Source organism: Vidua macroura, chromosome 6, assembly GCF_024509145.1.
Source record: "Vidua macroura isolate BioBank_ID:100142 chromosome 6, ASM2450914v1, whole genome shotgun sequence".
Classification (NCBI taxonomy): Eukaryota; Metazoa; Chordata; class Aves; order Passeriformes; family Viduidae; genus Vidua; species Vidua macroura.
The window spans coordinates 29,818,128-29,846,050 of NC_071576.1; the positions used below are offsets into that span (position 1 = coordinate 29,818,128).

Below are 27,923 nucleotides of genomic sequence, written 5' to 3' on the forward strand. Positions count from 1 at the left end.
GTAAAGAAAAGATAAATAACTAGTATCTTGTTACTTAATATTGATTTAGGGAAAGTTCTGAAAAAACCTTAGGAATTTCCACTTCTTTACATGCCCACCTGATTAAATTTTTGTGTGGGTGTGTGTTTTTCCCTACATTCTAAAATATCAAGGATATTGAAGGCTTGCTGCCTTCATCTGCTGCAGTTCCTAATCCTGATGATTATTCAGAAAAATGTTTCCGGCATGAAATTAATTTTTAATGAAAATTCAGAAAAGGTCTTCACTTAGTGTTTATTGAGTTTCAAATGAAACAAGTCTTAAGAATAAAGAACAGTAAATTATTTAACAAGTGGCTCTTTTTTGTGCACTGAGCTGTTGTGCAAAAGTTATGCCCATTTAAATGAATTTAGAATTTGATTAGTTTAATCAGTGCAATTTGGTAATGAAGATTCATGCTATTTGTTGAATTTAAATGATAATTGTCCTGGGGATAATTCTTACTGGACAGTTCGGATGAAGAGATGAAGTATCACCTTTCAGCCAGTCTGGGGTGTGAAATTCTGTGTAACTTTGCAAGACCACTAACTGCATTTATTTTATTATGCTGAGTTATAAACAGCAGCATCTGGGAAATGAACATCCTCTCTCTGCCACAGGGATAGTGACTTCTTCTGCCAGTTCGGACAACTGGTTAAATTCCCTCAGTTTGAGTCATCAGAACAATTAAATCAGTACCCACACTGTGATCTTTTTAGTCATCAGTGAAACTCGTTTGGTTTAATTTAGTAATTTTCTAATTCTAGCTCGCTTTGAGACCATTTACATTTTTTCATCGTAGTTCTTAAACCTATGCACATTGGGGTGGCAGCTTAGACATACCCTGAAATATTTACCCCAGTATTTCTTTGTAACCATTGATTAGCCCTGCAAACCAGCGCTGACATTTGTGTTGTGCCTGGACTCACCCTGTCCCTTCAGCACCTCTTACCAATCAGCTCATTCTCTTCGCTTCTGATTCTCAATGAACTGTACCCTGGATGTTCTGTGCTTGGCTAGGCATTTTAAGAGTGGATTTAGCCTTAGCAAACAAAACCATCTTTTTATCTTCCCTCTTCTGCCACTATCTTTCCTGTAAACGTTTGGTCAATGTAAGAGAATTTTTCAAAGGACTGGAGATCACAATATTCATGCAGGTCTTTTGAACATAAACACCTGTGTGAAAAGGAAAAGAATCAAAGTCAGAGCTCCAGCAAGGAAAAGACTAGAGTTGGTTGTTGCATGTTTGGCCATTCAGTAAACATGCAGCACAGCATGTCACAACACTGTTGCTGTTTTTCATATCAGTAGTAAAAATATATAGGAAGAATACGGGAGTAATTTTCATTAAATTATATCTTTTGTCACTTCTGTCTTAAACTGGGTGTAAAATTGGTCCTAACTCACAATCTCCCCCAAAACAGATAGGAGGGGAGGAACCTCAGACTAAATTCCAGCACACAGACTGAATGATACCCAAGTCCTGAGGGATGAGTTCTGGGCTCTGACTTTTTTCTCTTATTTTCTATTTAATAGCAACCTTCTCTTTTTTTCACTAACATAAATCCGATTCAGATTTGTCTGCAGCTGGTCTGCCTGCGAAATGTGGGTTTATGGTTTCACCTGGCAGCCTCTTGCCATGTTGGGTACTTTGTGATGCCATTGTGAGGCTTTAAGTGGTTTTGACATGATTGCGCTGTAATCAGTCCAATAAGGAAGAAACTCTTATATTTAAATTCTCTATATAAATGAATGTACCTACATTCAAAGTGGTGGTAGAGTATGTGGATTTTTATCAGGTGTAAATTAGTCTCGTGATTTAGATTGTTATGTTTGCTGAGTATCCAAATTCTGCCCAAATAATTACTGGGTTTTTTCAATGTGATATGCATATAATGTGTATATATTCCCTGATTTTATTAGGTGACATGCATGGAGAAAAAGAAGAGGTACTTTATACCTATTATATTATACCTAACATATCCAGGAACAATGAATAAAAAACAGTCTCTGGAACTTGGCAGAAGTTTAATTCAAGGGCCATCATGGACTGCATAGTTTTGGTTTTGTGTAATAAGTAGTCAAATAACATTCAGAAATTGAAAGTGTATTTTTCTATAATACACATTTTCAAGCAGGTTTCTTGGCATGCATTTTGTTTGTACTGTGCTTGAAGTTGTTTATGGCATTAGTGGTTAGTGTGTTTGTGCATGTTTGCATTCTGTCTGTTTATGAAGTATTTCACTGGTACCCTTACACAGCATGTGGTCGGTCGAAGATTATTTTTCGTAGCATGTGTAGTCATGCATTTTGGTGAAAGAGTTTAAAGTAAAGTGGGTTAAACCCTGGTTATCTGCAGTTATATAAAGACAGACTTATAGGTTGTAGTCTTCTCAGAACTTAGATACAAAAAGTACTGCACCATTTCAAAGACGAAAGAGTGAGTTGGTGCCAATTTGTCCAACAATCATGGCAATTTGAGTTGCATAAAGATAGGCCAATTCTATTAATAACTGGAACATTTGTATATTTTTATTATCATAGATGTCAAAAATAATTAACAGATGACTCATTATATTATAATAATAACATGTGTGTAATTTTTGAAATTAACTACGGAAGCAAAAACAAACCTCTAACAAGGATAATTTAAGTCGCTTCAGTCTCTAATTGACAGCTAAGTATAGGCAATACTTTCAGGACCCAGACACAGGGCTGTGAAATTAATCTGTGAATTACACTGGGTTTAGAGTGTTAGTCGATACTTTTCATGGTGTTTTGAAAGTATGGGTTGTTCAGCATGTATTTAATGACATTACAGGAATATTACTTGCAGAAAATATAGATGCTGAGCAGCTGTAGACACTTACAGACATCAGTTCTGTAAGGATTTTGTGAATGTTACAGAATAAAATATTATTGCTTTATTTAGATGCCTAACTACAATTTTAAGAACACTATTCTTCCTGTGAATCTTGAAACTTAAGGGAAACAGACCTGACCAATAATTAATTCTTAAGAAAATTTCACTTGTAAGTACTATTTCATTACTATTGTTAATAAAGTTCTTCATGGTAGGAAACTCCATTATATCAGCTCTGATTTTCTTTCTTTTGGGCCAACTTACATTTTTTTCATTGTGCTTCTTAAACCTTCTTCCACTGGAGTGGGGAATTTTTTTCATACAGGTCTCTTTTTTTCTCCCACTAGAGTAATATTAGACAATTTTCTAACACTTCTTTTACATTTCTCAAGTGTGCATTTATGAAAGCTTAAAAAGATTTCATTAAGTTTTTCTGTCTTTAAGAGAATAAAATTAATGCATTCATTGAATATCATTTATGTTGTGCACAGTTTTTTATCTACTTTCCGTACGTAAAATACTATATAGCTGTATCATTTATAACACCATGCTGTGCTGCACAACTCTAGTTTCTTTTTATGTATAATGCTGTAACATACTGTGAGACTTTTGATTAAGAATAATTGTTTATGGGACTGTAAGTGAATTCAAAAGACTGTAGGTAAACGTGGAATTCAGACTCTCTTAGTATTCTTCCTCCTTGTAACATGCCATACCTGTGTTATTCTTGAGAATGTAAATTCAAGCCACAGAAGATAACATTCCTATCCCTCAAAACATAGAAGCCATTAATACAGAAATGAGGAGCAAAATGTGTAGAGAAATAAACTTTAAATCTTATGAGAGTAGCAGCATGTTCATGGTGTCAGGAAGAAAAAAAAAATGATGAAAGGAAGCCAAGCCTGACAAACTGAATTGTGGCTCATCTGAATGTTGTCGAACTTCATTTCACTAACAAAACAGAGAGTTAAAAAAGGAAAAATTACAAGAAATCCTTCTTATCACTGTAATATACTAGTTCTAAAAGAAATGTGTATGTACTATATAAATTCATAGATCTTTGCAACTATATAGGTATTTTCAATATTTTAAATTGGGAGCAGAGAAGAGGATTTTAGTAAAACTGTATGGTCACACAAAGGACAGAATTTGGTGATAACTTGTCTGGAAATGTGTACAAATGCATACAAAATCAGTGTAAAAATCCAAATAATTTTTCATGTAGGAAATGGCATATTTCTGTGTATTAATATGCAATGATTTATAAAAAGCAGAATATGAATTCTGTATTACTATATAAAGAGTCTATACATAGCATACATAGCATATGGAAGAATGCACAATTTATATATATACATATACACATACACGTGTGTGTGTCTTTCTCAATATCCTATTTCTGCTTAGATTCCATCTTCCAGTTCATGTTTTTATGTAAATCAGGAGTGATTTTTAGAAGTCAATGTTTTAAATGTTGTAAGAGGTTATTGTTACAATAAGTCCTTTATATATAGTTGACATATATTAACATATATGAGATGAGCCAAGACAATACAAAACTACTAATTTTGGGCTGAGTCCAAATACTGGCTCGTATGCCAACTACTTACCAGTATAATATTTAGATAATAATCTTCAGCAGACAAGTTTTTATGCTGTAAGGAGAGATCCATGTAACCTGGGTGTTCTTGAAAATAGAACTTAATTTTTATGTTATTTAAGTGTTTTAAGCATGTTAGCCTTTATATCTTCCAATTTGTGCTTCCATTTCAGTGAGAGTACTGCTGGAACAGCAATTTTTCTTCCAGGAAAATTCAGCAGATCTTTTGAGACTCAAAGCACTTAAGAAGTCAGGCACTGTCCAAGTGAGCACAATATTCACAACCCCCTGAAAAGCATTTTTAAACCCTGAGATAGAATTTTTGGGTTCACAAACAATAATAAAATTATTGTTTAAAATTTTGCTTTTAATATATGTAAATATCCTAAGGGATTACAGATGTGTTCCACTTCATTATATGTTTTGGCTTCAGACATCATTACCCTCTAAAAGTCACTTCAGGTCCAGGTGTGACTTTTGCTATATAAGAAGTCAAGCAGCTAGTTAATTATCCATTTAAAAAATAAAATTCTGTCCTTAAGACAAAAGGAGAAGGGCACTTTCCATGACATTTTCAATGAACTGGAACTTCTTGCTTCAAATGATATTCCAAAAAACTTGCTTTTTCTCTTGGAACTGGGTCAGAGTTTTTCTAGCCTTGATAGAATTGGCATCCTTTCTCGAAATCGAAATATGCCAGCCGTAGTACTTTTTCAGTAATACAGTTATCATGCAGAAAATCTTTGATAAGGCCACATATGCACCATTTGTGCTATAGAGATCCATGAACCTGCAAGGTTATGTGACTGTGAGTAACCCCTGCTGCCATTTGATGTTACTAAGTCTTCAAAAATCTTGACCTTGAGACAGACTAATTTTTCCCCCAAAGGCTCAACATTCTTTTTTGTGCTACATTTTTCAGAAGAACTCTTTGTTTGAAGAAGCTGGGCAGGGTAAAGCTGGCAGACTGGAACACTGCCCTGATGTGTTGTGACAGACATGTAATCTGCCATTTGACCACTGGTTCACACATCAGTGTTAATGTGAATGTGACACCTCTCAGCATACTGTTAATCATGCATTACTCTTCTGTCTAAAATGTGGAGATGTGGAGTAGACTTTTATTCTTTTCAGAAGACTACACAAAAAACCCTGGTGAAATTAAATTTTACAGCCATAAAAAGCAAACTGATTGACAGCTGCAAATCATAGTCACAGCAACATTGATATATACATATTTATAGATCCCTAGATTTCAAAACTAAAAAGGATCATTAGAACAGTCTGCTTAATCTAACGCACTCCCACTCTAAACATGCAAGGAGTCAAATATGTAGTCCCATGTCGTGTGTGGAAACCTAGAAGATGACCTTCTGTGGTCCAGAAAGGAGATCAATTCAGCTTCTTTTCTTTGCTAACACTTTTACATCTCTTGGGTTTTGTTTCTTTTTCTCCTGGTGTTTCATCACCAAAGTGCCCAGGAGTTCATCTGCTTTCATTCAACTGAAATGCATGTACCAGATGGTGCAAATAGCCCAGTATATTTCAATCCTGTATCCATGTCAAAAAACAGGCAGACTGCTGCAGTTCTTGGTTGCTGCACCTCATGGTATCAAAGGCTGGCTAAGAAGAGTGACACTGCTTGACGATGAATAAGATTTTTCAGGTCTGGCAGGGAAGTTGCTTTGGAAGCTAAAATCCTGCTTCTACTCTGTAGGAGTTGCTTTTCATGATTAATTAATTGTGTTTACACTAATCTACAAAGGATGTAAAGAAATATAAAAACAGAGTTACAGAAATGTGTCTAGTTAAGATACTTTATAGTAACCATTTCATCACCTGCATTTTAAGTATATTATCTACTTGCTTGTTAGAATTTTTAAAGAAATTGACCTAAACCAGAAAGCTCTATATTGTACTTTTTAACATTCTTTTACAGGAGGACTACTGAGATCTCTGTTTGCTATGTGAATAGCCTAGATCTCCGATGTCCTTAGGTCAATGAAGTTTGAAAGTATCTTGAGGCAGTGCAGTGAAGGTCATTAGCTGCTTTCATCTGATAGCACCTGCTTAGAGTTTGGCCTCAAGACTTTCAAAGTATCTCCATAATAAAGCCTTAGATATGCAAAAGCTATAGCTCTAGAAAAATGATGATATGAGGCTTCAAAGAGTGGACAGTTGTTTGTCTTGGAAAACAGAAACTGGACATAGTAGTTGAAAGCTGTTTGTGGCAAAAAGTTGACATTCTCTCTGCTGGTTTTCTGACTCCTAAATGCTGTAACAGTAACACAGAGTACAAGAAGAGTTATGCCTTCCTATTCATTCTTCTGGCATTTTACTAATCCCACAAGTAACAGAAAACTCACGTGGTGCTTTCTCACCCTGTCCTCTGTCACATCTACAAGAGTATGTCTCTCTTAAGACCCAGGCAAAGTATTCCTCTGCCTGTTTGGGTTACCTGTGAATTTTTTTTTCTTAATGTTGTTCATAAGCTAGGGTATGAGAATTTTAAAACATGCTGGAGAATTCTGGTTTGACTGATTTTAGTGGTCTTTGGGATGGTTTATAAGTGGCTCAGGACAGGACAGCACTCTTTTTACCTGTTTAACCTGTCAAGCTCTAAAGTTTTTCTCTGTATTTTTTATTTTATTGTCAATTCTTCATTGTTCTGAATCTCTAAACATTTGTGGGTTTTTTTAACCACTGAAGAGACATATACCTTACTTGGAAAACTATCTTTCTTCCCGAACAAAGAATTCCAAGACAGAAAAGAGTACCACAGAATAATTCATATAGCTGAAAGACCTATCTTGCAAGAAATTACTGTTAATCGCATGTTCATTTTGCAATACCACATGTAGTACAGGTATGCTTGTTGACAAATCTATGTACGTGTATTTGGCTTTATAGTCAGAAGCTCTGGTTTGCCTGCAGTCATGGTGTAGGTGGTTCTTCTCATGTGCATTGTAGTTACAGGACTATAATTTTAAATAGAAGTCATACTGAAAAGAATTGTTTATTTAGCTAAAGGTAGGTCATAGATTAGGTAGAAACAATCAAACAGACCATGCTGACACATATATATATATAATGGAAAAGTGTAAAAAAGTCAGGAGAGAAAGGTTATTTAATATGATAGATGGAAGTGTCATGAAGACTAGTGGGATGAAGGTAATAAGAGAAAGTTTAGACTGTCTACCTGAAAAATTCTGGACAGCAAACTAGTTGCACTAAACAACTGTATATTCTCTAAGGGGAAACATTAACAGTCCAATTGCTTGAGATTTTTGAGAGGCCAAAGGAGCAGCAAAATGCATGTTGGGGAAAAAGCTTGAATTGGCAGGTAGGTAGATTAGCTGACCTATTAGTTCTTTTATATTGCAAACTTCTATGATTTTGTGTGGGGAAAATTCCTTTTCAACCCACGCTGGCAATCTGTTTATGTTCTGAAGTATGATGATTGACATCCCTTTTAACTTTTAACCTAGAGAATGTCTCTGCAAGTGTTATTCCTACATATAAATGTCTAATGCTTTTAATAAAAAAAAAAAAAGTCTCTCAATTAGGGGACTGTATCCATGTGCAAATGCAGAATGGAGATCACAACAGAGTCTGAGGTGTTATCGCGGCATGGGCAGCACTCCCACTCAGGAAGGATGGGGCGTTGAGAAGGAAAAGGGAGCATTTGGGGCTTTATAGACTAGAGAGTGAAGGCAAACAAGAGAAAAGTGGATAAAAACAGTCAGAAAGAAGGGTAAAATTTTTATTGAAAGGGGGAATAGGAAGGAAAGAATAGAGAAAAATTAGAAGGTTGCAAGGTATAAAAATAGAGAAGCAAGATAGGCAATGAGAGCTAATTTATGGAATAGAAGAACCAGAACAATAAGGATGTTCTATTATTATTATGGTGCCAGAGTAGCTTGCTGCCTATAAGCATTTACCTTTGGTTCATCTACATGCAGCCTTATTTTTTTCATTTCAAACAGTGTAATATTTAGTAGGCATCACTGAAGCACACTGCGTGGATTTTTGTGATAAATAGTGTATTTTACAAATAAAATGCAGCTTATCCATCTTTCCTGTGAAAGTAAAACTTAAAAAAATATAGAGCATTTAGAAAACTGTAGCACCCTAGTAGAAAGAAGTTTCATATTCTGCGAGTTTTTCCTGCATTTTTACCCCAAAATGGGGGACTGGAGATGGATTTATGAGAGGGATAACATTAAAAAAGAAATATTTAAGAAATTCTAAACTGGCAAAACTTCATGTACTTAAATACTACAAAAATACTCTTCACATGTTATGGTATTAAACTAGAGCTCATTGTACAAAAAGAAATAACAATTGCAGAGAATTTCAGTTAATCAAAAATATCTTTGCAACGTTACTTGTTCTGACTTAAAGAAGTTTGCTGAAGCATCAACTTCATTTCTGTCGAGGACTGTAAAAAAGATTGAAGCCGGGGCCTGGAATATGAACAAACAATGCATCTAAGTTAGTGCCCCACAGAATATTTTAAAATTATTTAACACAAATCATCTCAGTGTCAACAACTCATCACAGATAAACTATCTAATTAACAGAAGCCATCATAGTATTTGAGAACTCAGTCTTGGCTCAGTTGATATACCAGAAGGGCACTCCTTGATAAGCAAAATTTATAAAGGAAGGTTTAAAAAACATTACTGCCTGAAGTAGATTCTTCTTAGTTTTAAATTAACCCTCTGCTAGGTTGGGGTTTTTAGTAGTTTGGATTTTTTAAATCTTAATGAGATAACAATCACAGGATGACCTCATGTTCTCAGGTATATTCCAAGCTAAGACTCCGTTACACAGTCTGTTTTATGATGCAATATTTTTTCAGCGAGTCTGCCGTGCACTTGGAACCATGCCAAAATGACAGCTCAATTAACAAAAGTGTCCCCAGCTTTTGTAAGCCCTTCTGAGATAGTTTTATCCCACTTCTTGAAAATTGCAAAGGTTGTCAAAATCCTGAGGAGATAAAACTTTACTGCAAAACACTTTTGGGCATCAAAGCGTTGGCTGGTTGTTGCAGCACCAAACCAGCCACTTATTGGAATTGCACTTATTGCAGGTGATTCACTTCCCCGCAGGAAGTCTGTGGGGAGAGAAAGATGATAATGGGATCTATGAAAATATAATATAGACCAAAAGTCACTGAAAATAGCTTGTGGGAAATACTGAAAAGAGAGATCTCTCCTAAGTCTCTGGGGGGTGATGTTTATATGTTGCAAGGAGATGATCTAGGGCAATAATATTCATTACCTTAAAACTGCTCCTGAAAGTCGTCTTTTTCACAGAGGAAATGTGAAATAACACTTAGGAAGGAGTGAAGTACCGTCTTTTTTCAATTCCATCCCAGGTAGATTATTTCCTACAATATTCACCAAATGTATAGCAGAAATGGGTACAATTGATCTTTTTTCTGAGCTGAAGGAGATCACACTGCTGATATCAAGTCTTGGAAGAAAACACTTTATCCTTAGCTATCATATGATTCTTAGAGCATTCCTAGTTTTGAACAGAGCATACTCTCCACCATCTTAGCAAATAACAATACTGAGTTTCCCAAAGTCTTCTAAGAAAGAATTTTAAAATTATTGATAAAATAGAATAATCTACAGATGGTTTTCACAAAGTATTATTCTGCAGCAGAAAACAGATTTTAAATGTTGGTTTGACTGAGATTTATTGTCACATCTGTGGAGGTATTTAGGCAACTCAACTACTTACCTTTGCAAATTAGAGCTCTAGTTTTAAAAGCAATTACCAGGAAAGTAAGCAGAAATATAAATAATAATAATAATAATAATAATAATAATAATAATAATAATAATAATAATAATAATAAATTAATAAACATATCTGCATATTTTCATCAAAACACTCAGAATTTTCAGTGGACTAATTGGAAAATGGGTTATTTTCAACAGAAAATGCTTGAAAATAAATGTTCCCTTCTTTCTTTGAAAAATTTGAATGCTATGAATTTTGAAAAGATTTCTTATGGTCATTTCATTAAAAACTATTGTCCAGTTTCAATTCTGCATAGCTTCCCAGAGCTATTGAGGGAGACACTGATAAGGAAAACAGTAAGTCATAATGATCAATATAATGGTATGAAAATGTCATACAATGAATCAAATGTACCAAAATTAATTTATTTTTCTTGACTTTCACCTGGGACTACAGTAGAGGTTATGTTATTTTAGGAACATTCTGATAAGGAGCATAGGGGTAGTGACTCTTAGGAATCTGCAAGGATCATTGAACTTTAAGGGCAGGAAGCCACCTAATAGATACGCAATACATGCCAGTATAATTCTATTGCCTCTAGTAAAATAGACTGAAAAAAAGACACAAAAGCTGTGAGCAGCTGAAGGAACATATTTGGCAAGACCAAGACAATTGACAATGTGTTTGGTCTGCCCCATTTCTGAATTTTTTAGACATTTCTCATTATATGGGTTTACACAACTTGAGGTAAAGTTTATTTAAAGTTCTTAGGAGATTTTTCCACTGGATAACACTCCAGAGAGACTTTGTGTGTTGTTCACCACATGAACACAAGCGTTAAGAGCATAGCTGAATATGGGTCTATTACTAAATTCATTTCTGAGTTATTTCTTTCATATTTAATGGATTCATGTGCCATTGAAGTTAAAAGCAGTGATGACAATGACATTTTTGAACATTCCTCTCTAAAGATGTGGAGTATCTCAGATAAGTGTTTCAGAAATAACTCATTTTTCAGCTCCCTGGCAGTTCCAGATAATGATTTCAGATCAATTCAAATTAATGGCAGCTCTTGGACTATTTTCAATGTTTAACATGCACACATATTGTTTTACCAGACAGAGATATGCACAAACTTGATGTTTTCAGATGTCTTCTCCAAGTCTAGGAAGCTACTACATATATGTCCTGTTGTCTTTAACAGTTCAAGCAAGTGATGATCCTCATCACTCCACAAAAATAAAGTAATTGTTAATGAAGCCTAACTGGCCTCAGTTAATTTGTTCCTATAAAAAGAATAGCAAAAACTTTTTAAAAAGCACTAATAATTCCCCCCATCCCCAAGTCCCCAAAGTATCATTAGGGCTCCATTAGAGACATTAGGCTCCACCCCTAATGTCCCTTTGCAAGAAAATGTGATAAGCTAGGCATACCCAGAAGTTTATGTGAAAAGACTAATTTCAGAGGAAGATTCTTCAATAAAGAATGGAAACGACATTATTTCTCAAGTGATGATTTGGATTTACACATACTTTGCATCTATAATGAATATACACACAACAGAATGACTGGAGTCCAAAAATGTCTCTACACCATCACTGTATTTTCCTGAATCTGATACTGGCAGCATGGTGAAGCACTCTCTCATAAATGTTAAAAAATGAGATGGCTTGTATCTGATAAGTGTTAGAAAAAGGGTTAGATTTCTTGGGGTGGTTGTATCAAATTGGGATTAACATTTTCCACTTAGCCCCTTCTGCTCCTGGAGAGGCTGACATGATTTAGTGACTATGAAAGTAACACCTTTGTCATTTTCATTGTGCTTCATTTCACCTTCTCATTTGTGTCTTTTTAAAATAAGATGTCTAACTGAATACAGTAATCAATGTGCCATCGATTTATATAATGCAATTGTAATCTTCTCTTTTCTATTCTCTATTCCCTTCTTAACACAATTTAACATCTTATTTGCTTTTTTAATCACCACTGAACAAGTCCCTTCATTGAGCTGTCTACAGTAATGCCTGGATCTTTTTTTTCCGTGAGAGGTTACAACTAATTCAGAAGACATCATTATGTATAAATACTTTAGACTGTTTCTACTAATGTGGTTTTGGGGGGGGGGGGGGGTCTTATCTGTGTTGAGGCTTATCTGCTGCTCAGTTGTTCAACCAGATTTTTTTGCAGAATTCAACTAAAGCTCTTCATAGTTCCTTAATTTAAATGATGCAAATGAATTTACAATTTCAGCTGCTTTATCACATTTAGTCTTTATCCTGTTTTCAAATTCAACATACAGAGTGAGCAGTACTTTTGCCAAAACTGTTTTATGTAGTTAACTCTGTATTCATCATGCTGGAAACAAGAATTTTGTTGCTGTTCTGTTAGTCTATGATTATATAGCTGCTATATCAACAACCACTAAATAGGATAAACACCCAAGAAACACCTGAAAAACACCTACTATAAAACTGTAAACCTGAGATTCATAACAGTCTAGCCATAGCTATGTGTCACAGCATTGATTTATCCTCCTAAACCAACCTTAATCATAGGACACTTGCCTCCTGTATTATGCCTGTATTTCTGTATCATCAATTTTTTAATAGTTAAGACTTCAGTAATTTACTGACTTCTGCTTTGCTATAGAGACTTTTGCTGATTTCCATGTGAATTAGTTTACAATTAAGTCACCCATGTCAAAACTACAATGTAGTCCCTAAAATTGTAGTGACAATACAGAATATATTGAAAGTATTTATATTTCTGGCAAGCAATGTTTTGCCTCATTGTCTTCTTGCAGAGAACCAGACATCATTGGAAAATTTTAAATACTTGTAATATTAATAAAATTATGTTCCATTATGTTCTTCTTAAAACAAACTAAAAAAAAATTAAAATAATACTGCAGGAGACGGTTCTGATATTTACCATTTTCACAGCCATTTTTCTATATTTGTCTAGAGCATATAGAGATAAGAGTCTTATGCCTCTTTGTTGCAATCACATTACAATTAGTAGACAATAAACAAAGGAGATATATCTCCTATTACACCACTTTTAGGTTGCATTATATTTCTCTTTTTAAGTGTGTTAACTGTTACTGCAAGACAGCTCACTGTTAAATTATTTCCAGGAAAACAAAACTACCTGCTAATATGTATAGCAATAGTTTCAATTGTTTTAGTTTTCTACTTCTTCATAATTTAGAGACTGATGTAGTTACATCTACACATGTAACTACATTACATTGCTGGATTTCCTAGAATTTCCCTCATTAAGTTTTATTTTTTTAAATTAAATCTCTCCATTCAGCCTTTGTGTAATAGCTGAGGGTAAAGGATCTTCAGCCTTCTCAAAAGACGAATTTTCTGCTATAAACAGCATGCCGTTACAACTCAACTGATTGCAAAGAATTTGGATTGCAGTGTGATTCAAGTCTTTCATTGAACTGATATTATCCACTCAACCTCAGCAATACCTTAGAGAAATACAAAGCAGAGTAACTGTCTTTTATATTGTACTCTCTCAGCGCAAGCATAATAGAGATGCCATGAACATTGCAGAGGTGTCACATTAGCTGCTGAACTAAAGAGTGTGAAGGAAAGGGAACTCATTGTTAATTTTTTTACAAGGATGGAATAGATGAACATTGCTTACAAATGAGCTTTATTTAGTTTTAAACACATTTCATGAAGTAAATAGTATATTTCCCTAATTTTCATGTCTTTTGGTATGCTTCCAAAAACTTGGAAGTGAATTAGTGTGCAATTTGCATCCAAATCTCAGCCAAGGGGATGTGGTTTATTATAATACATGGCCCTCCTAATTATTGAACAGCCCGAGAAAACTAGGCACAGTGTGCATCTGTTATTGCTTGACCACACTGCCAAACATAATTTGGCAAGCACAGAAATGTACATTGAGCAGACCTACAGTCTAATTTGCATTAGTTTGTAGTAATTATATGAAAGCTATAACTGAACCAAGCTTGTCCTCTTTTTAGAGCACATCATTCTTTTTGAAAAGAAATCTCAACCAAAAATCCAAAACAATTAAATAGCACACACATACACAACCCTGAGAAACTCCTTGTTTGCACAGTAGACTTTCACAGTATTATTTAATGATTATCCAAATGTTATTTCTGTGTATTCTGTAAAATCTCAAACCGGGATTTTTTTTCCCTGCAGTTTATATAGGCTTTTCTGTGTTTTCGTTCATCCCCATTCAGAATTTTTTTATCTCTTCTGCCGAATTCTAAAACCCTATATGATTTAATACCCTGTAACTGGTGATTAAAATTACGGGCATTTTTAAATTCAATTGCTAAGGAGGAACAGGAGGAAAGTCCTGCCTTTCATAATTTGCCTTTGACCCTTTCCATAGTCATTTAATTCAAATTCTATTCTGACTTAAAGAAAAAGTCTAAGTATAAGCCACCTCGTGCCACAGTAATGCTGGAAAGTAGTCACCTAAGCTCAGGGAAGCTGGGATGCTATGGTAAAAATACATGCAGGTTTTGGCCTACAGAACTTCCAAGGGAAAAATCCTGTTTGCCCTCTTATTTTTCTAGTTAGATTATATATTCAGGTACACAGACATCATGGCTATGTACTAAAGATGATGGGAAACCTAAACTAAATCAGTAAATGAGGAAATAAAGTAGAATCTCATCTGCAGAAAGTACTATTGTGTAATATTTTCCAGAAATGCAGAGGCATAAAAAGATGAGAGAGTCAAATTCAATCCCCATTGAAATCAATGACAAAAGGTAATCATTCCAACAGCCACAGGATCAAGCATAGAGGGATTTCTTTTTCTCCCCTTCTTTAAGTAAACACTGGCATTTTCAGCTTCTCTGCAGGGGCTGTGAAGCAGAGGCACAGTCTTTTTTGTTGGTAAACAGCTTGACATTTTGTAGTATTGGACTAGTCAAAGGGCTTCAATCTAGAGTTTGAGTATTAAGAAATAACTGTATATTCACTATGTACTTGGGTATTCTCAGATAGCTTAGGGTAATTATTAGCCAGCATACCCAGAGTCAGAAACATTTACAGTGAAATGACCATACGGAGACTATGTAAATGAGTTTCCAAGAGTGAAAATGCAATGAAGTATAAAAGTGAATAAAACCTGCTGAATATTGCTGAATGAGTGAACATTACCTCTACACTCTGATTAACTGATCAACCTATTTTCATAAGCAAAACCAAACTTGTAATAAGTTAGAGGGGAAAGAAATCCCAATGAACCATTTACAAATGGTATTTCACAGTTGACCAAAACCCACTCAATTTCCTTTCCCATAGTATGTGGAAAATAAAGATATGCTTGCTTATACAATACCCCCTGCAAAACTGCTTTATTTTCTATTTTAGTGTTTAGTATTTCTACAATATAATAATAGTTGCATAAAAAAACAGCTTTTTACTGAACCAGTCTCTTTCCATATATATATATATCCTGTCACTTCAGGGACTGGAATAAAGCAGTGGAGAAAAGAAGCTGAGGAAGAGTGTTGTCAAGTAAAATCACACTGGTTTGCTTCTTTTAGCACCAAAACCTGCTTCATTTAGTTTGTTGTTACTAGTGTTTGGGGTTTTTGTTTGTTTATTCATTTTGCTTGTTTTGGTTTTTTGGGATTTTTTTTTTGGAGTTTTTGTTGGGATTTTGGGGGTTTTTAAAGTTTTTTTTTTTTTTGCTTCCTTTTGTTTAGCAATGAATTAACTAAATAAAACCCAGTTGCTGATTAGTGGGTGCTTCTGATGAAATACAAGCAGATTTGGGTAACAGTGCAGAGTTGTTTTATCTTTGTTTTATGTTTTGGGGTTTCGCAGATCTGAGAATACTACACATCTTTGCACAGGCAGGCCCAGGAATAAAATATCTGTTCTCAGAGGTCCCTTCTGTTAGAGGAATATTTCCACATAGATATTAGTTTTATTATAGTTTGGGCATTTCACCAGGTGTTTTCACACTTTGCATAGTCATTCTTTAATACACATACAAGTTTTCCACTTTAATACACATGCAAAGTTTTCCATGCTGCAGGTTCCTTATGAAAAGGGATTTGACATGTCTGGTTTTAAGATTCGTTTTTTGTCTAAAAGTCATGCTCATGATGATGACCAAATGAAAATCACTTTGTTTTCAGAACAAGAAAATTCTGCAATACTCAAAGGATGGCATGTAATTAATAATTCTGAAATGAAATTATTTTTCTCCCTCTGTCTTAATTGATTTTCTGCATTTTTTTAACTTAGCCACATTCATCCAACTTCCAGCATGACCATAAATATGAAATCTTTCAGAGAGTGTAAGTCAGGTTCCCCGTCTGAACCACAAGAATAGCCACTGAACTGCATTCTGTTCTTACATTGTAGATAAACACCTTAAGATACCATGTTAAAACCAGAGTTTTGGAGATACTTACACAAACCATTTTCCGTTAGTGAAAGTCTGCACAGAAGATGTATGTGCTACAGTAGAGGTATATGCATGTCCTTTCAAGAAACTGATGGGCTTGTAATGGTGCATGAATTGTGTCTGTGGATCTCTTGGAAACAGATGTCATGTGAACTTCATGCAAAGTGACTTCCCAGGAAGTAATTTTCTACTCATTTTCAACTTTTGCAAGTTACTGCAGCATAGTTTGATCTCCAGTCATTTCCAGCTGCACAATTAGAACTGGTGTCACTACTTAGAGCCTTTTGAATGAGCTGGTGGGCTTAAAGCCATAGAAAAGACAATTCAAAGCCTCCCAAGGAAGTCAGTTTTAAAAGGAAGGGTTTGGCATGAGTGAAGGTTTTCTGTCTGTGGAGCTGTTTAAGCCTCCTAACAGCTCACTGCAACAAGAGAGTGGCATATAGAGTGATAAGAAAGACAAGGAGGAGGGGCTTGCATTTAATTTTTTTCCCAGGATAACTCCTCTTGTCTTTCTTTCCTTCCTCTTCAAATAATTTCTTACTGGGTTCCCAAGCAAAAGAAAATTTTCTCATTAAAAAAAAGTGGCTAAGGAATAGAGCTTGTAGTCAGTAGTCACACTTGCTTTAATTTTTTTTTCACTGAAGGTTTCTACTGAAAATGTATATAACTGCTTGTGCTTATCTTAATGTCTGTATTTAACTTGTGTCCTGTTTACAGGCCCAGCCTCAATCCTCTTAGTTACCTAAGAATAAATCTTGCCTTGATTTTTTTAATGCCATCTTTTTTCCATCCATGTCGTGTACAGTCTTTTGTCCATCAGCCATGAAGATTACCTACATCAATGAGGCTTTCAGTATACCTGCTTATCCCAGTCTTCTTCAGAATGTGTTTAGCAGCACCAGAGCACACTCAGTGACTACTGAGCTGTGAAAGGAGTAGCAGGGTGAATTTACCAGGCTTAAGCAAGATAAATGGAATAAAATATGGTAGAGACAGACTTGGCTGTGTAGAATATAAGTAAAGAGATTGTGGTCTCTGGAAGTAAAAAGAAGGCAGTTAACATTATTTTTGCTACAATACTGCAGAAAAGACTGACTATGTCAAAGGGCTAAAAATCTAAATAACCACTTTTGGAATTCCCAGTTGAAGAATATTTTCACTCCTGTAGGATTTCATTCTGTTCCTTGTGTGTATTTATATGTTCTACAGGTTCTAATAAAAAAATTACAGAAATTCCTAGGTTATCCTGACTATTAGAACTACATAAACTCAAGCACAAAATTTTATCTAATATCTTTTTCCCTGAGCCAAGTAAGGCACCACTCAGGAACCATCTATCTAAACTATCCAAACCCTACTGGCAAGGAAGTGCTATGCAATGTTTCATAGTTAATATGAGTTATCAGAAAAGTTCCCACATTTTATCTTGGGCAACAAATTTTGTATCAGCTTTGGATTAGTCAAGGAGCTCTTTCAGGGGAAAAAAAAAATCCATTTCTGTTTCAGATAATACAGGCAGTGTACAGTGTACATTGCTGAGTTAATTTGTTCCAGGAGTTAATCCCCTCAGTGTCATAAAAATAATATAAAACTAAATTCTTTATATCTTGGTCTATCTTTAGCTTTCAGAGACTTGCTCAGGTTTTTTTGCTAGATGAAACAGCTGTTTCATACTTGGAAATTACACATCCAAATCAGTAGTCCTTTATGAACTAAGCAGTTCCTAAATGTACTACTTGAGAATAGTTTTCCAGTTTAATGGCACCAATTGTCTGGTAGAAAAAATCAACATGAAAAACTATTTTGTCAATGTTACTTTTTTGTCATATAAATTTTCCATAACCAGACTAGAAATTTAAAATATTCACCCTTCTCACTCTAAGATGACTTATGAGTGTTTTCCACAAGGACTATTTGGTCTTGATATAGCATACAAAGAAGAGAGTGATTAAGTGGAAAAAAAAAATCTTGTCTGTGACTAATATAAACAATACATTGTCATTTGTACCAAGAAAATTTATTTCTTAATATATTTCTTTTTAATATCATGCATAAGTTTATACACTGAGCTGATTTAATTTGGTTCTCCCTTTTTCAGAAAGATTTCAAATAAAAACTATTACTTTCCACAGACATTGATGGAAATACAAAATTAAAATGCAAGGTACTTTCAGATTTTGTGCGTGTAGAACTGTGGAGAGACTATTCCAATCTGAACAGCCGGTAATTAGTAAAATGGAAATAATATTGAAATAAAATGGAAATAATTAGTACTTGGAAATAATATTTTTTCATGTTACTATCATGTGATTTCTCCTTACATTTTGTCAATATAATGGCACATGTGGACCTGTGGTTTACCTTGGCTAGCAACATTGAAGTGAAATTTGTCTTCTTGTTTTCAGTAATTTATAAAAGTTTACATTGCTTGATATAAAATACATCATTTCTCAGCAGTGAAAGACATAGCCTGAATCTTCAGACAGTGTGAAACAATAGCTCTAAGGAAAATGTAAATTCACTTCTGTGGTGTTATAATTCTGACACTGAATCCTGAAAGGTAACATTTTAGATGTTTTAACAAAATTCGGTAGCAACGAATTTCTTCAGTCTTCACTGATTTCCTGTTTACTTTTTCCACAACAAATTATCCGTGAGAACACTTACAGCCTGAAATAAAGTGAAATCCACTTGTCGAAGGGCTTCTTAGGCTGTCTGCATTATAGTGTGCAATTTATTAGAATTAATTGTCATCAGTGGAGGACTTCAGAGTGACTACTAAACCTGTGTGTGTTTGACACAGGGCAACCCCACTTCTGCAAAATGAAGTCTACTGTGCTAGAATAGATACAGCCTTGAATCTCTAGGTACTCTCACAGAGCACATTTTGAAATTTGTAATTTATTCCAAATTAGCTTATAATTTTCTTAAGTATGACAAAAAAAACCTAAATCATATGATTTACAATGCAAAGCTAACACAGCAAGAATTATGTCTTCATACATAATTAATAACCAATGTACACTGTCTTCATATAGCACAGAGTACAATACTTAATATAAACATAATGTTGGATTTTGGAGAATATTAAAACATATTGACCTACTGATCTATTTATTGTGGTGGGTGGTCATGCTTATAAACTCACAGATTGTCATTTACAGAAAACAGAACGGAAGGTTCACGCACACACACACACCCACACCCCAAAAAGTTAAATTGATTTTTGTTTTCCATGTGAATGAAAGAAAATGTTTCATTTATTTACTTAGATCAACCGACATGTATCTTTTTCTCTTAATTTTTTTTTGTCTACACTTGTGCCATCCATTATAAATTTGGTCACCCTGATAGTGCTTTTTGAGTTATAATGCCACACTAGATACTATATGTGAAATGTGATTAATGACTTACTAATTTGAGATCACTGTCTATTTGTACTTCAGTGAGTCATTAGAGAATTGCAATTCAGGAGGATGAAATTTCTGAATTTTTTGCCCAAAAATAAACAGATTTTCTAGTGAAATCTAAACAGAAACATTAGTATCAGAATTTAATATCAATATTGTGATATCTAGATTGAGATCATAGCTAGAAGGCAGAAAGAGAGAGACTGCTTTCCACACATATAATTTCCTGTACAAGTCTATACTATCTCACATTTTTTTTGAAGGCTTATTTAATTCATGTTGGCATTCACCAACATTTGATAAACATGTCACTCTTTACCAGGTGTTCTAACTGAAAACAGAGATGGACGAAATATATTCTACAGTCTGCTTGTAATAGGGGTCTACTACTTTAATGAAAATGTAAAAAAAATTGTGTTTGTAAAAATATTTGCAAAGTATTCTATGAAAATAAATATGATGAAAGGGTGCCTAGATTAATTTACATGATTTTGTGTAAAGTTCTTCTCATAAAGAGATTAATTTTTTTGTACTGGAAACTGCTTTTGCATGTTAGGTAATTTTTTATCTTCTGTGTTTTTTTTCTTGAGGGCAGTTGGATGATCAGTACACATCATAGGATAAATATTGTGGCTGTGTCTGTCTAGGAGAAATCAACCAAGAATTCTAACAATATACTAAATACTATTGTCAAAGATATAATCTGCAGAGACTATCTACTTTATCTGACAAACATGATTTCAATTCAGGAAATAGCTCACAATCATTCTAGTGCATCTGACATCAGTAGTATCCACACAGCCATTCTGTGCAAACTCTCTGCTTTAAAGGTCTTCCCATCACTGCTATTGGTCTCACAGATGATGAAGTATGACACTCCATAAACAATGAGCTGGGCCTTTTGTAGGCTGCTTTGCTTTTTTTGGCTTCAAACTGCCACTGAATGTCAAATCAATTTGGCTTTCATTAGAACAGCTTTATATGTGCAAATGTATTTGTGTCTGGTAGCTACTTTTTTCTATTTTTGCTTTCCTTTCCCTTTGTTTTTTTCTCCTTTCCCTTGAATGATGTAATTTTTCTCTAATCAAAGCCAACACCTGTTTCTCTAAAATAGGACCCTCTGTGTAAAGCTCTTTATCACAATCTGAGTACACTCTAGATGGGCTCATTATGAATCAAGTTCTCTCGGAACAAAGAGGAAGTGCTCTGCTACAGTGACATTGTACACATAGAGCCTGGATAAAGTCAAGAGCTGATGTAACCTTGACTTTTGACATGCCAACAGACTGCCGTCTAGATAATGCAAGGTGTGTAAGCTACTGTCTTTGACAAGTAATAAAAGAATAAATCAGATGTTTTGTTTAAGAGCAGCTCAACTGTTACACAGTGCTGTATTGGGATTGATGGGGTAATGTTTTTTCTTAACCAATTTAAAATGAACACAAAATTGCAACTTTGAGGATTTCTGGTTTTGTAAACCGCACACTGTGAGAGGAATAGAACAAAATAGGGAGTACAGAACTCCCAGTTATGAGGCAGTGAAGATCTGCTCCAACAGAGGACATTAAAAGTAGTCTGAAATGGCAGACGTTTAGGAAAAGGAAATTAGAAAGGGAAAGGCTATGTGTGTCCTAAAAGGCTACCATAAATTCTGTGTTGTGACACATTTGAAAGAAACACAGGCTCACTTTTCATGCACCTAAAATCTGTTGCCTCTATGAGACTTGTCTCATGGAAATAGCTATTGAAGTGTACTGTGCCTGGAATGGTTTAGGATTGTGGTGAAAAAGAACATAAAATTCCTTTTCCTCCTCCAGAAATATCTTGTTTTCTAATTTTCATCACAAAACCATTTTCTCTCTTTTCTGTTCATGTTATACAAGCTGAAAGTCAGGATATATTTCCATTCACTTCATAGATTCATAAAATCACTAAGGCTGGAAAAGACCTGTAAGATCAGGGATCATAATTAACCCAGCACTACTGTGTTCGCCACTAAGCCATATTCCTAAGTGCCAAATCCACATGTTTTTCTGAACACTTCCAGGGATGGAACACTTTCAGGAGAAATATATGTTTTGAAATAACTTATCTAACTATAACCAGGTCAGATGCATGTTCTATCCCAAGTAACAAGGCACTTGTAAGTAGTCAAGCTACATGCTGTGTCCTCTTGCTAGCATTTATTCTTTTGCAAAGAACCAGAAATAAATTTTACTTCTTTAAATGGAAAGATGTACACTTTAGAAGCTGAGGAACCTACAGATAGACAGTAGGAGTAAGACAGAAAAAAATGGTGACAACTTTATCCCCACTCCATCTAAACATGAACATTTGACACTTATGAAGGAAGAAGCTTTCTCTGGACATTGCAGAAGAGCAATAAGATGAGAGAACCAGCCTTTGCTCACCGCTTTCAATAATGGGTTAAAACATCTTCAGAGGACCTCAGACTGTCCAAGAAGGGTCCTTGCTCAGTTTGTGAGTTGATGAACTCACTCCCGTATGATGGGATCCTGTGTCAGACACTCACAAGGAAAATGCCTATTTTCAGGGCTGAAGAAGAGGTTTGCTTGGCTCAAATACTCAGTGATTTCAAATCCAGTGCTAACTCTAACTGAAATATATTGGTAATCTGCCATCTGTGGTTTTCTTGAGCAGAAATTTTGACTGAAGTCCAGGTCTTAGTAGATATGAGGCCACGTTACCAAATCCATCCTCCTACTCGACATCATCCTTCATACTGTGTCACTGCCTTTGGATTAAGGACCGCAGCAAAGTATGGAAAATGCAGATATTTCAGTTGCCAAGTCATTTCTTGGTCTCTCCGTTGAAGCTATCTATAGTGAATGTTTCATTGCTGACATCTATTCTAGCCTCAGTATTGTCAAAGCATTTTTTCGTGTGTAATAAATTTGCATAAACATTTCACCCCAAATATAATGAAACATAGGATAAGAAAGACCTAAATTATATTTAAAAAAAATACTAAAAGACTTCTTGATTGATTTGCAGAGGCATAGCAAAATTCCTTCATATAGTGGCCTCATGAATGAGATGATAATATGCAAGTAAAGCATAATGATTGGCATATTAAATGCAAGATCTTTGTCACCATCTGTTTCCTGATTGTGTCAGCAAGTTGGGTTTTTTTTCATGGAAGTGTGAGAATACACCATGGCCTCGAAGTATCAAAATGTCAATTATACATCACATTTTAAAGTTGGAAGCCCAAATCACAATTGTCCCTGAATTCTGCTTGAAACACTGACAAATTATTACCTATCCGTCACATTTAGCCTTACTGTACAGTAGCACAGTTATTGTGCTGGAAAATAAAACAGAGCAGGAACACTATCAAGGCCAGGTTTCCAATTTTGTGATGAATATTTAAAAAAAAAATGGTACAGAAGGAGACAGGGAGAGAACTAAGAATTCAAAACAAATTGAATAGTTGCAGAACAGCCCTATCAAATACTTGTTATTTCAAGCTCAAGTACTTTGAAAACAGTTTTGCATTTCTGGTATTCTTCATTACAAATAATCCTCATTCACAAGGAAGACAGTATTCCTTTTTCTATATTTCTACTTGCACTGACAGAAGAAAATTATATCCTGGTTAGTGCAATGAATCAGTACGAAGTGCAGAAGGAGAAAACCAATGTGAAACCTAACCAAAATGAATGAACCTTTCCACTAATACCACAGGTCCTGCATTACACCCTCAGTGGCCTTATATCAGAGTTGGTGGGAGATGTTTTAATGTCCCACATAGGATGACATACTAGCACCATTAGCTGACAGAACAAGCAACCAGAACAAGCTGCCAGAATAAGGTGAAGGCACACAAAAAGGCTGCTAATTGTGGTTCTGAAATATGAATACAAGACTCTTCCAAAACTGAAAAGTCCACTAATATCTCAAGGCATTATTTCTGCTAGGGGGAGTAAAGAGAAAAAGTAGTTATTGTGTAAAGTGATTCGTCATTTACTGAGGTCAATGGTAAGATCACCAAAAAATGCAATGGCCTTTTGATTTGCTCCTAGACCAATTACTGTAACTGTGGAAAGGAGATATCTAGATTTGTTAAAAATGGGATAAAGAATATAATCATGTCAAACAATCTAACATGAACAAATCTGGAAGACTATAAAGAGGTTAAATGAAAAAGGTGAGCTTTCAAACTTAGACTTTAATGGACTTTTCATGAAGCATAATTTCTTCTATCTAATAATTTCTGATTATAGTAGTATTTATACATTATAAGGTACACAATCCACTACTTAAACAGACTGCTTATATGATATTTGCTTATATGATATTTTTGCTGTAATAAGATAGCAATTTTTAAGATGCAAAATGTATTACAAATGGGACTGATTCCAAAATTAGGAGGTTGTAAGTACCATGATTTATATTACATGTTTGGGGTCAATTTCTGTGCCTGCAAAACAGGGTTGCTAATAATAAATATAAAGTACATTGATTCTAATTAAGAATTAATTTTTAGTATGGCATTGTATTTTAAGCATGTGTGTACATACATGTTAAATCAAAGTGTTTGGGAAAATTCAGTCTGGGGCTTCTGATTTAAGCAGTTGTCCATGAGCAGTTGTGTATAGGCATGTCTTCACTACTAAAAAAATTCTTTTTCCTTCTTCAAAAGGTCGTGTAAATGATCTGTAAAGCAGAGGTTTATATATTTCTGGTGGAGCAGCGTGCTCTGCCAGATAGTTAGCAGTCTCTCCATTCATCAGCAAATGGTGAATCATAAGCTGTTGGAAAGCAGAAAATAATAAGAAAAGTCACAGTTCAAACTTTGCAGCTGTAGTTTGATAAAGTTTGTAGCCTGAACATACATATAAATACGAACCAACACTGAGGGAAAAAAAAAAAAAAGAATATGTGAGAAAAAGTCTCTTCTAAGAACTTTCATGTGCATCTGTTGCCAAGGTAATCACTATAGGTATATCTTCAGACAGGTGCCTTCTGGGGGTCTGACTCCCAGCTTGTGCACCTCCACCAAGATATCAACTCAACGCAGGCAGTAGAAACACACTGTGTAAAATATTAGTGTATTACAAACAGATATGGTTTTCTGTGTGTGCATACTACTGGTATCACTGTCTTCTCTGAAAGTGAGGTCTGGATATGTATGTGGTAAATAAATGTTTTTGAACTTTGTGAACTGTGGACATCAGTCCATCTCTCAGATTCTTATAGCAGGGATTGAAGGAAAATGTCCTTAATGTCTCTTTAACCTTTTCTTTTTCGTTTCTGCAAGTCCATAATACAATTTCTTACTTCACCCTCTCTTAGGTCCATTATGAAATCACTCCTGTTTACTAACAGAGAAACAGCTCTATTTTTTTTTTCCTTGCTGCCATTTTTTTTCCTTCTTGACAGCTCTGTCAGGCATCCAAATGAAACAAAGAATTCTCACTTTTTAATTAAAATTTTGCTATTTCAGACATTATCATGAAACAAGTGAGTTTAAGGGAAGTTTTGTCACCAATATCCATGTTATTTTGTTCTCCCTCACATCAGGAATATGTCATACAAAATAATATGGTTTCTTTCATGTATTCACCTGGACTTTCAAAAGAATGCTTTGAGGCTTTCTTTCATACTCTGCTTAATAATCTTATCAATTACAGAATTTTTATAGTCTGTATATTATATATTTTTCTGCATTTCTTTTTGAATTCTGTATAAAAATACATTTTAAAGTTAATTATATGTATGTTATTATAGAAACATAGAATGGCCTGGTTTAAAGGGAACACCAACTCTCCTGCTGTGGACAGGGATACCTTTCATGAAACTCAGAACTCCTTCCAGCCTTGCCAGGAATACTTCCAGGGATGGGGCATCCACAGCTTCTCTGGGCAACCTGTTCTAGTGACTCACCACACTTACAGTAAAAATTTCTTCCTAATATCTAATCTGAACCTACTGTCTTTCAGTTTGAAGCCATTCCCCCTTGTCCTAACACTATATGCCCTTATAAAAAGTCCCTCTCCGTCCTTCTTGCAGGGTGCCTTCAGATACTGGAAGGCTGCAATTAGGTCACCTCCAAAGCCTTCTCTTCTGCAGGCTGAACACACCTGATTGTCTAGCCTTTCCTTGGAGAAGAGTTTCTCCATCTCTTTAATCATCTTCAAGGCCCTCCTCTGGAGTCACTCCAGCAGCTCCATGTCCTTCCTGTGCTGGCAGCCCAGAGCTGATGCAGCCCTGCAGGTGGGGTCTCACCAGAGCAGAGCAGAGGGGCAGAATCCCCTCCCTGGCCCTGCTGCCCACACTGCTTTGGATGCAGCCCAGGACACGTTTGGCTCTCTGGGCTGGGAGTGCCCATGGCTGGGTCATGTCAGCCTCTCAGCCAGCAGCACCCCCAAGTCCTTCTGGGCAGGGCTGCTCTGGGTCTGTTCATCCCCAGCCTGTGTTGTTCAACCCCAACCAGGGGTTGTCCGAGCCCAGGTTCACCACCAGCACTTGGTCTTGTTAAACCTTATGAGCTTCCAATGGGCCCACTCCTCAAGTTTGTCCAGGCCCCTCTGGATGGATCCCATCTTTCAGGTGTGTCAACCACACTACTCAGCTTGATTTCATCTGCAAATGTGCTGAGATTGCCCTTGATTGCTTTGTCTGTGTCATTAATGAAGAAATGAAATAACAGTGGTCCATAACAGACTCCTGAGGGACACCACTTGTCACTGATGGACATCAGTACACTGAGCCATTGACGACTTCCCTCTGGATGTGCCCATCCAACCAATTCCTTATCCATCTAACAGTCCACCCAATGAAACCATGTCTCTTCAGTATAGTGAGAAGGCTGCTGTGAGGGACTGTGTCAAAGGTTTTACTGAAGTCTAGAATAGATGTATGATAAAATATATCAATTTGTTCAAACAGAAAACAAAGCAATCTTCTTAATCTTATGATTGAAAATTAATATTCTTCACTAAGTTTTCCTTTAGGAAAAGCTAAAACTACATATTGAACTGTTCCAGAACCCCAAATGCAAGGTTCAGTCTTGCAAGTGCTTGTATGTGCACAGCATTACTTGGAAGGGTAGTCCTGAGTTCAAAGTGAAGTCTGTTCAATTATCAGTCTGAGTGAGTACTCAGGTGTTTAAAGTGTTTAACCAGGATTTCAAAATAGAAGCTATGTTTCTTGAGGCTGTAAATCTGTAACCATATGTCAGTTCTTATTGAGAAAAAAAATCATAATATTTACAGTTGATCAGTAGTACAAAAAGCTGTCTCTACTTTCATCATGCTAGATTTAAAATGAGCTGGATTCAGAAAAGCTTCACAGTTCCTTTGTTTTAATTTCTGCAGATACAGAAGCAATCTAGCTTCACTGGCATTAATGTTTGCTGAAACTAAAAATAAAATTCAGATAAGTATTTGTATAATGTGTTAACAGTTTTAATCTATCAGAATATTTGTCACTGAAACAATGCCTTGTCACTTAGTAAACCAACAGCAATTAGACATCACAATTCAATTCATTCACATGGAGTAAGAAAATGTCCAAGAGAATGATTTTGCAGCATTGCAAAAATGTGGCAAGTAAAATCAGAATTTCTAATTGGTCCTAATGCTGTATTTTTGGTTTAACTTCCTTTGCTTTCAATTAGCTTTAATATGTTCTCTTTTCCTGGAGTAAAGTCAGGACAACTCACTGGTTGGAAATTATTTACAATGGTAAGTAAAATAATTGGAATAACTTACTAAAGAAGCATCAGGATAAAAACAAGCATGTGAATATAAAATAAATTAAATCAGAGGTTTCAAAATCCAAATTAGATAAATAGTACAACATTTTTTACCTTAAATAC

The 27,923-nt window shown here is 35.3% G+C and overlaps 1 long non-coding RNA gene across 4 annotated transcripts in view; it reads left to right on the forward strand.

Annotated features, from left to right (window-relative positions):
• The window catches only part of LOC128808960 (uncharacterized), a 49,774-nt gene that overhangs the window by 13,774 nt on the left and 8,077 nt on the right, over window positions 1-27,923 (forward strand). For 2 of the 4 annotated variants that reach the window (XR_008437581.1, XR_008437580.1), the window contains exon 5: window positions 1,942-3,271. The exons of 1 other annotated variant lie outside the window; for it this stretch is intronic. This is a non-coding gene — a long non-coding RNA (uncharacterized LOC128808960). Of the gene's footprint in view, window positions 1-1,941; window positions 3,272-4,654; window positions 4,737-27,923 lie in introns of those variants that run through there. One more of the 4 variants, XR_008437583.1, reaches the window with a different exon arrangement.